Here is an 11,206-nt window from a genome sequence, read left to right on the forward strand (position 1 = left end):
AGAAGGAAATGGCAGTCACTCAAATACTCATCACACTGAATTAACCACTGCTTTTATTTTTGTAAAAATTGTTCTCAGTCTGCCTGTGTTTATAAGTTGGTTATGTAAGCAGTGAATGACTATGTTGGCCCCTTTTAAAACACATCATACCACAAACTACAATTCTTCTGCATTGACTTTCCAAATTTTATTTCTCTTCACAAATAGAGAACTAAAACACACATACATGCTCTCTCTCTCTCTCTCTCTCTCTCTCTCTCTCACACACACACACACACACACACACACACATGTGCATGCAATGTATCTGAAGAACATATATAATGTGGTCTTATTTCTGCATCTTTCTTTAATTCTTTTTTTTTTTTCAACCAACATGTGCTTGAAATATTCACATCAATATCCTTTATGTCATTTTATTCTTTTAAGCTGCCAGATAGACTCTCTGGGTTGACAGTATATGTATACCGTATGGGGATTTATTTGTCTATTCTCTTATGTTGGACATTTAGTTTGCCTAATTGCTTCCCAAGGAGTATCATTTCTTGGCGTGTATAAGAAAGTTTTATTTTTCTCAATAAATATAACATTGCTCTGTCCGACTTTCTCTTGTCCCCTCCTGCTGGGGAGTGGGATCCCTTAATGACAGCTCATTTGAATCAATAAAGTCACTTTCAGTTATTAAACAAGTCCCACTGGCTTTTTAACAGTCAGTAATGTGCATTTTATCATTGCAATCTTACATTCTATTCAAAGTAATCTCTTTTTCCTCTCCCCGTCCCCTGTTCCCAAACCACTTGTGGTTCCAATGGTTTGGATTGGGGTGGGGGAACAGAATACACTGCTCATGACTCCTTGTCCCCACTTTTTGTTTCTCTTCTTCTCCCTCTGGGTGTTGGCTAAGAGGACAGGGAGGGATAAGCATGTCATCTCTGCAAGGGCCCAGCGTGGAGCTCTTCTCTGGGATTGGTTGTATGCAGGTTCCCAGATGCCTGGTTTCATTGTGGAGGAGTGGTGGGAGGCTGGCCACCCACAGCCCACCACATTCCTCTGACACAGAAGTCATAGGGTACTTCCAGTGCAGCAGAGAGCAGAGTCCAGCCTTTTGCTCTCTGAGGCCTCTTGACTCTGGGTCTAGTAGACAGAGACAGGATTTACCGATGACACTTATGGAAACTGAAAACTGGAGAAGACATGAGTGCACCCAACCTCTTTGGCTGCAGCTCTCTGTCTTCTCTTTTATCAAGTAATATGGTCTCCTGGTGACAAAGTAGAAATCTAACCAGATATAAATATGTCAGTATCCATTGTTTTGTAAACATCTCCAGACTTCTTCCAGTGATTGATTCTCTTGACCATTCAAATTCCAAGCTAGGGAAATTGGGAAGAATTTCTTCCCCTAAATTCTTCTCTTCCTCCTAGTTCTACTCCATAGAATGGAAGGAGTAGGGATGGTATGCCAGCTCTCTGAAATGCTGCCTGTGCATAGGTTCCCAGGGGAGAGGCCTGCCTGTGACATTGGGCATTTCTCTGTATCTAGAGAATGTAGAGCACTTATATCTTAGGTTGTTCTAGGAAAAAAGGAAAACATTCCATTTTGTGTCTCATACCATCTTTTTACTATAGTTTGCAAGATTTGATTGGGTTTCTGAACAGCCTTAGGTCAATTTTCTTATGCAGGCATGTTAGTATTTTGGATGGAAGACCTTGGACGAGAACCTGTTGAGTCACAGGGTATGCATGTCTTCAGTTTTAACAGATGTTCCAAGTCGTCTTTCAGTGTGAACTCTCACAGCAGTGCAAGAAATTATTTCTCTAAATTCTCATCGTATTTGACACTACTTTTTGTCTTATGGAGCCAGGTACAGGATGAAACTGGGACAGATAGAGTCTGTAGATGGAGTAAGCACCAAGACTAGCTAGAACAGAGATCAAAGGAACTGCAGATGGACACTCCCCATATCAGCCCCAGAGATTCCATGAGAACACCGTGGTAAAAAGGAGCATCTTCCATCTGCCAGATCCATACCAAAGCCATCTTTCACATAAGAACTTTCTTGAAGTTTTTTCTTCTCTTTATTCCTGATGTTTCAACCCAAGATTGACAGAAATTTTTCTTTAATAAAAATTAAATTTAATAAGTGAGAAGTTGCACATGTGACAATATCCACTCGGAGAAGTTGGAATAGAATTTAACACCCTCATATTCGGCCTCCTGCATGGAATCAATGCTATTGATCAGAGGAGCTAAGTTGGTCAGAAAGCTGCTTTCTTAAAAGGATCTCATCAGTCTGCTGGTAGAAATTCACAGCAAGATGTGGAAACATTTTCAGAGAATTTCAGAGAATTCTCTGTGCAGACTAAGCTAACAAATTCATAGAAGAGGAGTGTGTACTTTATAGTTTGCTCTGTTTTTATCATTGAAACTTAAGGTTATTCTGCATTCTGTGTCTTACAAGACTATTACTTATTCCCAAAAGAAAGGAAGGGGTTGGTCTTCATTTGTGGGCTATCAATCAGAGATCAATTGAAAGCAGATCCATTATGATAATTGTGGCTAACAAATTTGTGCTAGGTATCAGGCCATGTACCTTTGAGAAAGAGACTAGAGAGTTAACAGTTTAAAAAGGTAGTCAAAAGTTAGGAAAGAATGGGCACTAACCAGTCTGGAGGCAAATGAATGAGTTGGAGTTTGCAGGGAAATCTAGAAGTTGGGAACATCTGGAAGGGAGTTTGGTCCAGTGGTCCATAATTAAGAAAAAGGTTAACTTAAGAAATGGGTGAAGGAGAGAAATGAGAAAAGGGGAAAAACAAAAATAATCAGGTAATGTTCATATAGACTCAATATCAAAACAAGGGAGGTGCTCATGGCTATTTCGGCTCATTCTTCCAGAACCAGTACTGTGACCATAGCTTGCAGTTATAGCTGTTTCCTTCCAGCATGTCTTCCCTATTTCCTTTACCCTCAGGTGCTTTAGCTGGTCATATGCCTTTGTCTATAAGGGGGGCCAGAACCTTTATGTCTGCGTGTGGTTGTTAGTGTTTTGCATTAACTTTGACCACAGGGCACTGTGTAACTAAGATATGGAACAGAGGATTTCTTGTGCTCTAGATTTGCTTTTCACACCCTGATTACAGAGAAGCAATTTAGTTTTCTTTCGATAGCCAGGATCAAACACCTCAACGGTACAATAGCCCTGTTTGCCCATTATTTTGCTGGCTCAAGGAGACCAAAGTGACAGTGTCAACTTTTAACTGACATAACTACTGTGTCCTCTGATAAAAGTCCCTTAGTTCTCTCAGGAACTAGAACTTAAAATCCAGCAGAGATGGTGGTTATGAGACTGGGGAAAATTTTTTTCTAGATGACCACTAGGAGTATCAGCAAGGATTGCCACTCTCATTTCTAGCCATTGAATCCCTGGTCTGTGAATACTGGCTAAGGAAAAGTATCACCATGCATTGGTCACAGATATAAGAGTATGTGCTACCTGTCGGGAGTGAACAAGCCAGCCCTGCAAGGTATTGTCACCCAACTAGCATTCTCATCCATTCTGTAATTCAGTTCTATCAGGGTGCTAGGGAACATGGTAACATCAGTAAATCATAAAATCATGAAGGCATTGCTGAACATGAGTTCCCTAGTTGGAAGCAATGCTATGTGGTTTCATCAATATGGTAGACCAGAGTAAGTAAGGAAGAGGCAGTGATGGAAGCTGTAGACTAGATTATGGCATCAAGATTAAGAACTGGATAGAACTCTGAGCTGTTTTGGTGAACAATGCTGACCTTGCCATCTAAAGCAAAATGATTTTGTTAGTTCATACTATTTGCTATGCAGAGATAAAAAATTGACTAGAATGATTGATGGATACCAGGTACCAGGGGAAGTATTGACTTAACTCCATCTGTCGCAGTTGCAGTGATCATGAAGTTAAGTTTATAATATGCCTCTGCCGTTTGTTAGAGATTCCTTTCTTCTGACATCTGTTCAGAATCACTGCTCTTCCCAATGTGCATTGACTTTATCATGGCAATATTTGTAGCACTTCCAAAAATATGGCATTGGTTTCTTATTTTCATAAATTGAGGCAAATCTAGTGTTTTCTGTGTGGATTTTTATGTAACACCAGCCCTCATCTTATGGTGTCTGGAGACCAATGTGGGGACTCTGCCAGTGTCTGAGTGTGCCTACTCACTTTACCTCATGAAAACCATGGGTTGGGTTTAGGAACTTCCTATTCCCGCTGTGAGATCCATCTAGGTCAAAGTATCCTAATTACATGGTCTTCATAGGACCCTACTCAGGTGTCCAGAATCTCGTGTCATTTCAAAGTCAAAGTTCAATAATCCCTGAGGGATCTGTATATTCCCTCTTCCATGCACATTATCCTGGCAAATGGCCACTGGTTATGCTGGTAAAGACTAGGAGAAAGATTTGAAGTATAAATTTTGTCTGTGTAGTCACGTCCTTTCTCAAGGGGACCTGGTTGTCCAGGGGTCTATAAACCGCCTCAAGTTTGGGAATTAGTTGTGAACTACAACTCTATTTTGTTAACACAAGATAGACTCTTCTTTGACCCCAACCCTTTTCTTTTTCTTATACAAGTTCAAACTCTAATTTGCTGCCCTTTCATTTCAATCCCAAGGACTATGTGATTAATTAGCTAAGACCAAAGATGTCTGGTTTCAACTACTTTGGTTATTGCTTTGGCTCTCTTCATGATGGAATTATGTGGAAAGAAAAATAAGCCTGCAGCTGGTTTGAAAGAAAGGCAAGAAATTTGACTTCAAGAGGAAAAAGCATGGAACAAGACTGAAGAATTTCTTTAGAGACTTTCCCTGGGCTTCTTCAACCTCTCACCCTTGTGCATCCTTAGGGCTGAGAGCCATGCCTGACCCATTGTGCTCAAGGTCTTTTGAATCATTAAATTGTCCAACTGATTGCTCAATAAATCCATGGGTGGTTTAGAATTAATTTATTTTTGGTAACTTCAATATTCCAGATTCTGTTATTTCCTGGCTCAAATTTTATAATTGGATTTTCATTGACCTTGGTGATTTTTCTTCAGGCAGGACTTGTCACTGTCAGCTCCATGCTACTTTTTACCCTAGAATCCCTTGCCTTCTGACAGATTGTGCAAACTATGTCAGCCTTCAAGGCCACATCAATTTGATGCCTGTTGGGGCAAATGATGACCTGAGTAAGCTCCCACTATTTTTTTTTCTCAGTTCCTACATGGAGGTAGTTATGTAAAATGATAAAACTATGCCCTCTCAGCTCCTCATAGATTGCTCTCCACGGGTCTTCCTACCTGCTTGATAATCATGTTACTCTCTGGGGATTCCACTCCTCTTCCATAGAGCAGCTCTTCCAAGGATTCAACTCCACCATGCACGTGCCATCAAAATGACCTTCCCTTATGCCGCCATCCCTTCCTTGGTTCCCTTGTTTCATTGCTCCAATTTTTACTAAAATGGTTTCTTCCTTCTCAATTTCCCAGTCTCCTCACATCACTTCCTTTCTCAACCTCAAATAGCCTATTGATGCAAATGATTTCCAAATCTGAGTCCCAGGAGCAGACATCTAATTTCGAACCCCACATTTCCAGATATCTGGTAGATATTTTACTTGAAGGTGATTTTATGTCCTTGAAATCAATGCATTTTAAACTGAAATCGTAAGTTTTTGTCTGGTTCTCCCACCTACGCCAATCATGACATTTCCCATCACTCAGGGTTCAAAACTTGATATCCCACCTGATCCGCTTTTCGCTGTCCCTTCATTATAAAATATTGTCAAATTCTGTAACTTCTGAATTAACTCAGGGGGGTTCTGCTACAGGGATCACTGGGGACCACCCTATTGTGGAATATAGCAGACAGAGAAAAGGTGGGACCAAGTAGAACCTGGATTGAAGAACTCCACCCATCTGTAGAAGGCCGGCTTCATTTAAAGGGGCTCTACAGAGACTAAGCACTTATTGTTATTTTAGGATGTGGTGCACTCAGGTGTGTTGCCTACACTGTATGGCCATGTGTTTGGGCTGACTCTATGTTAACCAGAGAGCCCCACTCAGTAGCTGCATCCGCTATCTCCCCGAAGCATTTGAGGCACCTGAACTTGCTTTCCTCCATATTAAGTTGTCAATTCTATTGCATGCATTGTCGATGCTCTACTTACCAAGACTTAACTCTCATTCTATGTCCATCACCCTCCTTCTTTTCTCTATTTTCATTCTGGAAAATATTTATGGATAAATAGTTTTATATGATGGCTGGCAGCTCAGCCTCTCCTGTATTGCCATCAGGAGTAAGTGAGGAGATGATCCTGTGGGCGGGGGAGCCCAAACTGGGAATTGTATGGCCCCGCCGATCATCTGTCTCTTCCTCTGGATGACCCTCCCGCCCGAGCCATCTCAGCCACTTTCCCCCTGAAGACAGTCAGATGGAAGCTGGTCCAGGGATAGGGGCCTCTTGGGCTGCTGCTTCTCAGATGCTTCCATCTTTTCCTTCTGTTGTGACCTTGTTCTTCACTGCTATGCCTTCTCTTCTTCCCCAGATGCTTCTGCGTCTTCTGAAGGGATTTAGTCGCTCTGGATCTTCTCATCTGTTCCTGAGCCTTTTGGGGAACCCCCTCTCTTTGAAGGGAGCTAGCACCAAGGGGGCTGGGTCTGGGCCTTTGCTGCACTCTGGCCCAGGTACCTCAGGATGCCTGGTGCTTTTTCTTGCCTCTCTTTTTCCTGTCACTTTTCTTTCTCATACTCTCTATTGCCTCTGGTCACCCCTTTCCCTTCCTCCAGCAAATCCCAGAACAGGGTCACAGGAGCTCTTGCCTCTGCTGCATAAAGCTCAGGCAGTGAATTCTGATGCCTGGCTTTCTTCCTTAGGAACTCTGTGCGGGCCTCTTGCTGAGCAAGCAGTACCCTTCGCTCCCGCTCCTTCTCTTCCTCCCTGACCGGACCCCCTTCACGCCGCATTCAGGAGACATTGCCTTTATTTGGAACATGTCAGCTTTTCTTGGGCAGATGTTCATGGCGATGTAGCTGTCCGCAGACTGGGAGACCTGCCTTCTAGCACTTCCAATTGGTGGGAGGATACCCTCCGTCTGCTTAAACAGTCTATAGACGTGTGTGAGAACTGTGATGGGCTGACAGATCTGGCTCCACGAGAATGTTATAGGCCAGACTCTAAGGGAAATGACTCAACAGACTCCATTTTGCCCTGAGACTCCATGTTATGCAGGAAATAAGCTTCTCCCATGGGAACACCCCGCCTCTGTGCCCATCATCAGTTACTTAGTGTGACATGTTTAGTAATATACAATGGCAACTCCTATGTAGTGAAGAATGCTCTCTTTTGATCCTTATTGCTCCTAAACAATGTACCATGTGAACAGTGATTGTTAGTAACTATACTTTAGTTTGTACCTAGGTAAGCGTCATTCTGACCCACTTCCCCTTCTGTTGATGATCTCATGATGTTAGTGTGTAATTTTGAATCATAGCAACAGACACTTATGATTAATGTGATTGTGGTCAGGGCTGTTCTCCCAATAGCCATTTTTTGGGGTATTGTGTGAGATAGTCAGCTGGCTAGCTTAATAAAGACTCTCAAATTTGGACTTCTCAGTGGTGATCAGTCTGTTCTTAAGTTGCACCCCATAACAAGAACATGTGTGTGTGCACACACGCATGCAGGTGTAGGTTTTTGTAGTGAGGATGAAGAGACCGATTGTTCTCTATCCCACATAGTTTCTTAAAGAAAATTGGATAAATGAATAAATAAGATCTCAGCTAATTATGATAAGCTGTAATATATTTGGAACAGGCATTTTATAGTCATTTTCATTACATATACATAGTCCTGTAAGCTCAGAGTAATCACAGTGGATCTTTCTTCTTGCAATGCATACATTCTGCCAATTGAGGATCAAGTGACTTACTGCTACCAATATGAATTGAATGACTCTAAGCTCTTTGTTTCTACTTTGAGGTCTGTTTTCTAGTGATCTAGTATGTTAAACATTGTTAGATTGATTCTGAGAGTTTTGAGACAAAACACACCTCTTTATTGATGGTCTCTTGGAGAAGCAGTGTGAGATCATCTGTCATGTAATGCCCAGAAAAATGTCCCCCCAGTTCTCTGTATACACTTCTGCCCCTACAGTGTCTCTGAAGAGCCATTTATTCTACTTCCTGGTCTCCTTATTGCTCCCCATCTATTGTAACACTCACCAGACTCTGTCCACTTTCCCACATTGTCTTTCCTTTGTAAATAAGTACATTCCTAGCTTATCCCAACCAGTTATCTTCTTTCTCTATCTCAATAAATATAGTACAAGAATCTGGGTGCTAATGGTTCCAAAATGCTTCATATCTTCCTGCGGAAGGACGATAGTGTAGGAGGGGAGGCAAAAATGTTAATTTTTAATATCATTCCTAAAATATTTGGGAACCACATCTAGCAGTTGCATAGTTGTGTACAACTGAGATGCAAAGTTTGGAAAACCTACTGATCATATTGACCTGAAAACAATCATTAAATACTATAAAACAAAGTACTTAAAAGCTGACAACCAGACATATATAGAGTTCAACTTAATCTTATAGATTTAAAATTTAGGACATATTACTAAAGTAATTTTGTATATCATTCTTTGGTGAACCTAGATACAATAACATCTATCAAACGGAGTGCAAATTACATTATTATGCAAGTAACTAATTCTTTCAACAGGCATGTAGGGAACATTTCTTGTGTGTTCACTAGGTGCAAATACAAAGATGAATGAAAATTGGTTATAGCCCTCAAGGAATGTGTATTTGGCAAGCAAAAATAACTATATAATGTAATGAGGGTTATAATTACATATAAAAATATAGAAGATAGAGGGTGGGTGATTCTTCTGAAGGGTTGGGATACTCTAGTAAATACTTCAGACAGGTGATTGCATACCTCTTATGTTTTGCAGGTTAAATGGGAGCCGACAGGTAGACAAAGGGTGAGGGAAATACAAGCAGAGGACACAGGAAACATGAAATCAAGTAGAAAGAAGCAGCTTTGTTTTATTCAGGGACCAGGAAGTAGGTGGTATTTCTAGAACTTCAGATGGGGGAAGTTGAGATGAAGGAAACCACACAGGAAACAGAGGCACATCACAGACCTTAAACATTTGTTCTTGTAGCTCCAAGGAATTTGAGGTTTATTATCTAGTTGGTGGAGAGCTACAGAAGGGTTTCCTCACTGTTAGGAGAGATAGGATAAGACATTTTAGAGTTGTTCCAGGGCCTTCTTTAATAGACTGTGTGGGCAAAGTCAGTGGAATGAGTGAGAAAAATCATTGTAATAATTCAGAAGAGGAACGTGTGAGAGCCATGCCTGAAAGTACAATGCTTGATGTGTGTTAGGTGTGTAATAAGTGATAGTTTCTTTTCCTGTTTGACAATTCTCTAGATTAGTGATGGCAGATGCTATTATCACTATTTTGCAACCTGGGGAATTGAGTTGCTAGCTCAAGTGGCTTTCTCTTGAGGACTTAGATTGTAAATGACAGGACTAGAGCTACTACTTTTGTGCTTCTGCTTTCAAGTATATTTGCATGTCTCAGAACTTTAGGATATAAATAAGAGCAGCATATTTTTCAATAAGTAGGACATACATTTTCTGCAAATGACTGTTAAGGACCCAAATGTGAGTCAGATCCTCAATCAAGATCCATCTCTAGCATTCACTCATTTTACAAATACTTTTGAAGAATTTATTAGAATTTAGGGGACTGGGGACACAGGGGGAAATTAGACAAATACCTCGTACTAACTGAGCTTAAATTCTGATGGTTAAGTAAGGAAATCACCCACTAGCCAAGTAAATAAATGGATCATGTAATTATAGGAAACGATAAAATAAAACTATATTGCAAATTTAAAAAAGGTTAAAGGACAAGAAATGGTGGAGGAGTCTCTGTTCAATAATGTGTTTAGGAAAGACCTTTCTGAGGAAGTGACATTTAGAATCATGTGAAGGATCAAAACTTGTGAAGATGTCGGAAAAGGTCATTTTGGGGAGGCAGGAGGACCATCAGAGATAAAGGATTATCCAAGATAAAGGGCCTGAGATGAACCATGCTGTGTAGTCAAGGATCAGAAAGACGGTCCATGTGGACGGCGTCAAATGAATGAAGACAATGCCTCGGAGAGAAGAAGGACGAAAGGGAGGTTCTAGGAGCACACATCAGGCAGTAGACTCTTTACCATTCTGCAACTGGGCCTGTGATTCCTGGACTCTGTTAAGATTATTCTGTCAATCTATACTGAACCCATGCTGTGCCGGTTGGTAGCTATATGTCAATGAGCAAGACGAAATTTCTGTCCCCAAATGTTCAAAGCAAGGGGCAGATTCAGGGTGGACTGTGTCTTCGCCAGGGTAATCCTGTCAATAGGATCAAACTGGGGTCTTTTAGGCTCTGACACTGTCTATTTCCTGCACAAAGCTACAACAAAGCCTTGGACGTAGGGAACAGAGAGAAGGGAGACAGACAACCAGTAAAAGAAAACACAAACAAGTTTTCAAAGAAAACGATGATTGATGGATGGATTGATTTTTTTCTACCCCTCTACAAAACAAAGTGAGGGAATTTGTAAAGATACAAAACATGAGTGAACATAATTAAGGATAGAAATTAGGGAAAAGGAAAAATGAGATAACTATAGGTCAGTGGTGGGAGTGAATATTTCCCATAAGTGGTGACGATTTGGCCAGAGGTAGGGAAAAGAATGCATCCACAAATGCAGAACAGATGCTTGCTAATTGGATAGAAATGGAATAATTATGCTAATCTGTCCCTTTTTATAGTCAGAGATGGCTTTTAATTCTTTTTATGGATTCGAAATTAAAATATGTCCATATTATTTGGCCCCTGCCTCAGTCTTGTTGTTTCAGAACAGAATGTGTGACTCCAAGAGTCCCTTTCATGCAGCAGAGATTTCTTTTGTGAAAATGAGGGCAGCGGGTAGTCTTCCTCTTCCACCATTCATGTGCACCCACCTGGCTGTTGGGCAGATGTTCTCCCGTAGGGTACGAAAATCCCCAATCATTAAGTTTTAATTGCGTTCCCATAATTATTGTTTAAATGTTGGCATTCATTTTAGGAGCAGATTTTTCTATGCTAATCAGTGTTCATTTCAAATCTGAACAAACAAATAAA

At 40.9% G+C, this 11,206-nt stretch overlaps 1 pseudogene across 1 annotated transcript; it reads right to left on the reverse strand.

Annotated features, from left to right (window-relative positions):
- Positions 1–6,307: 6,307 nt before the first annotated feature.
- Positions 6,308–6,993, reverse strand: LOC306655690 (leukocyte receptor cluster member 1-like; annotated as a pseudogene). Its single transcript has one exon. The product of its transcript is annotated as a leukocyte receptor cluster member 1-like (transcript).
- Between the last annotated feature and the right edge of the window lie 4,213 nt (positions 6,994–11,206).

Source organism: Sciurus vulgaris (genome assembly GCF_902686455.1).
Source record: "Sciurus vulgaris genome assembly, chromosome: 3".
Classification (NCBI taxonomy): Eukaryota; Metazoa; Chordata; class Mammalia; order Rodentia; family Sciuridae; genus Sciurus; species Sciurus vulgaris.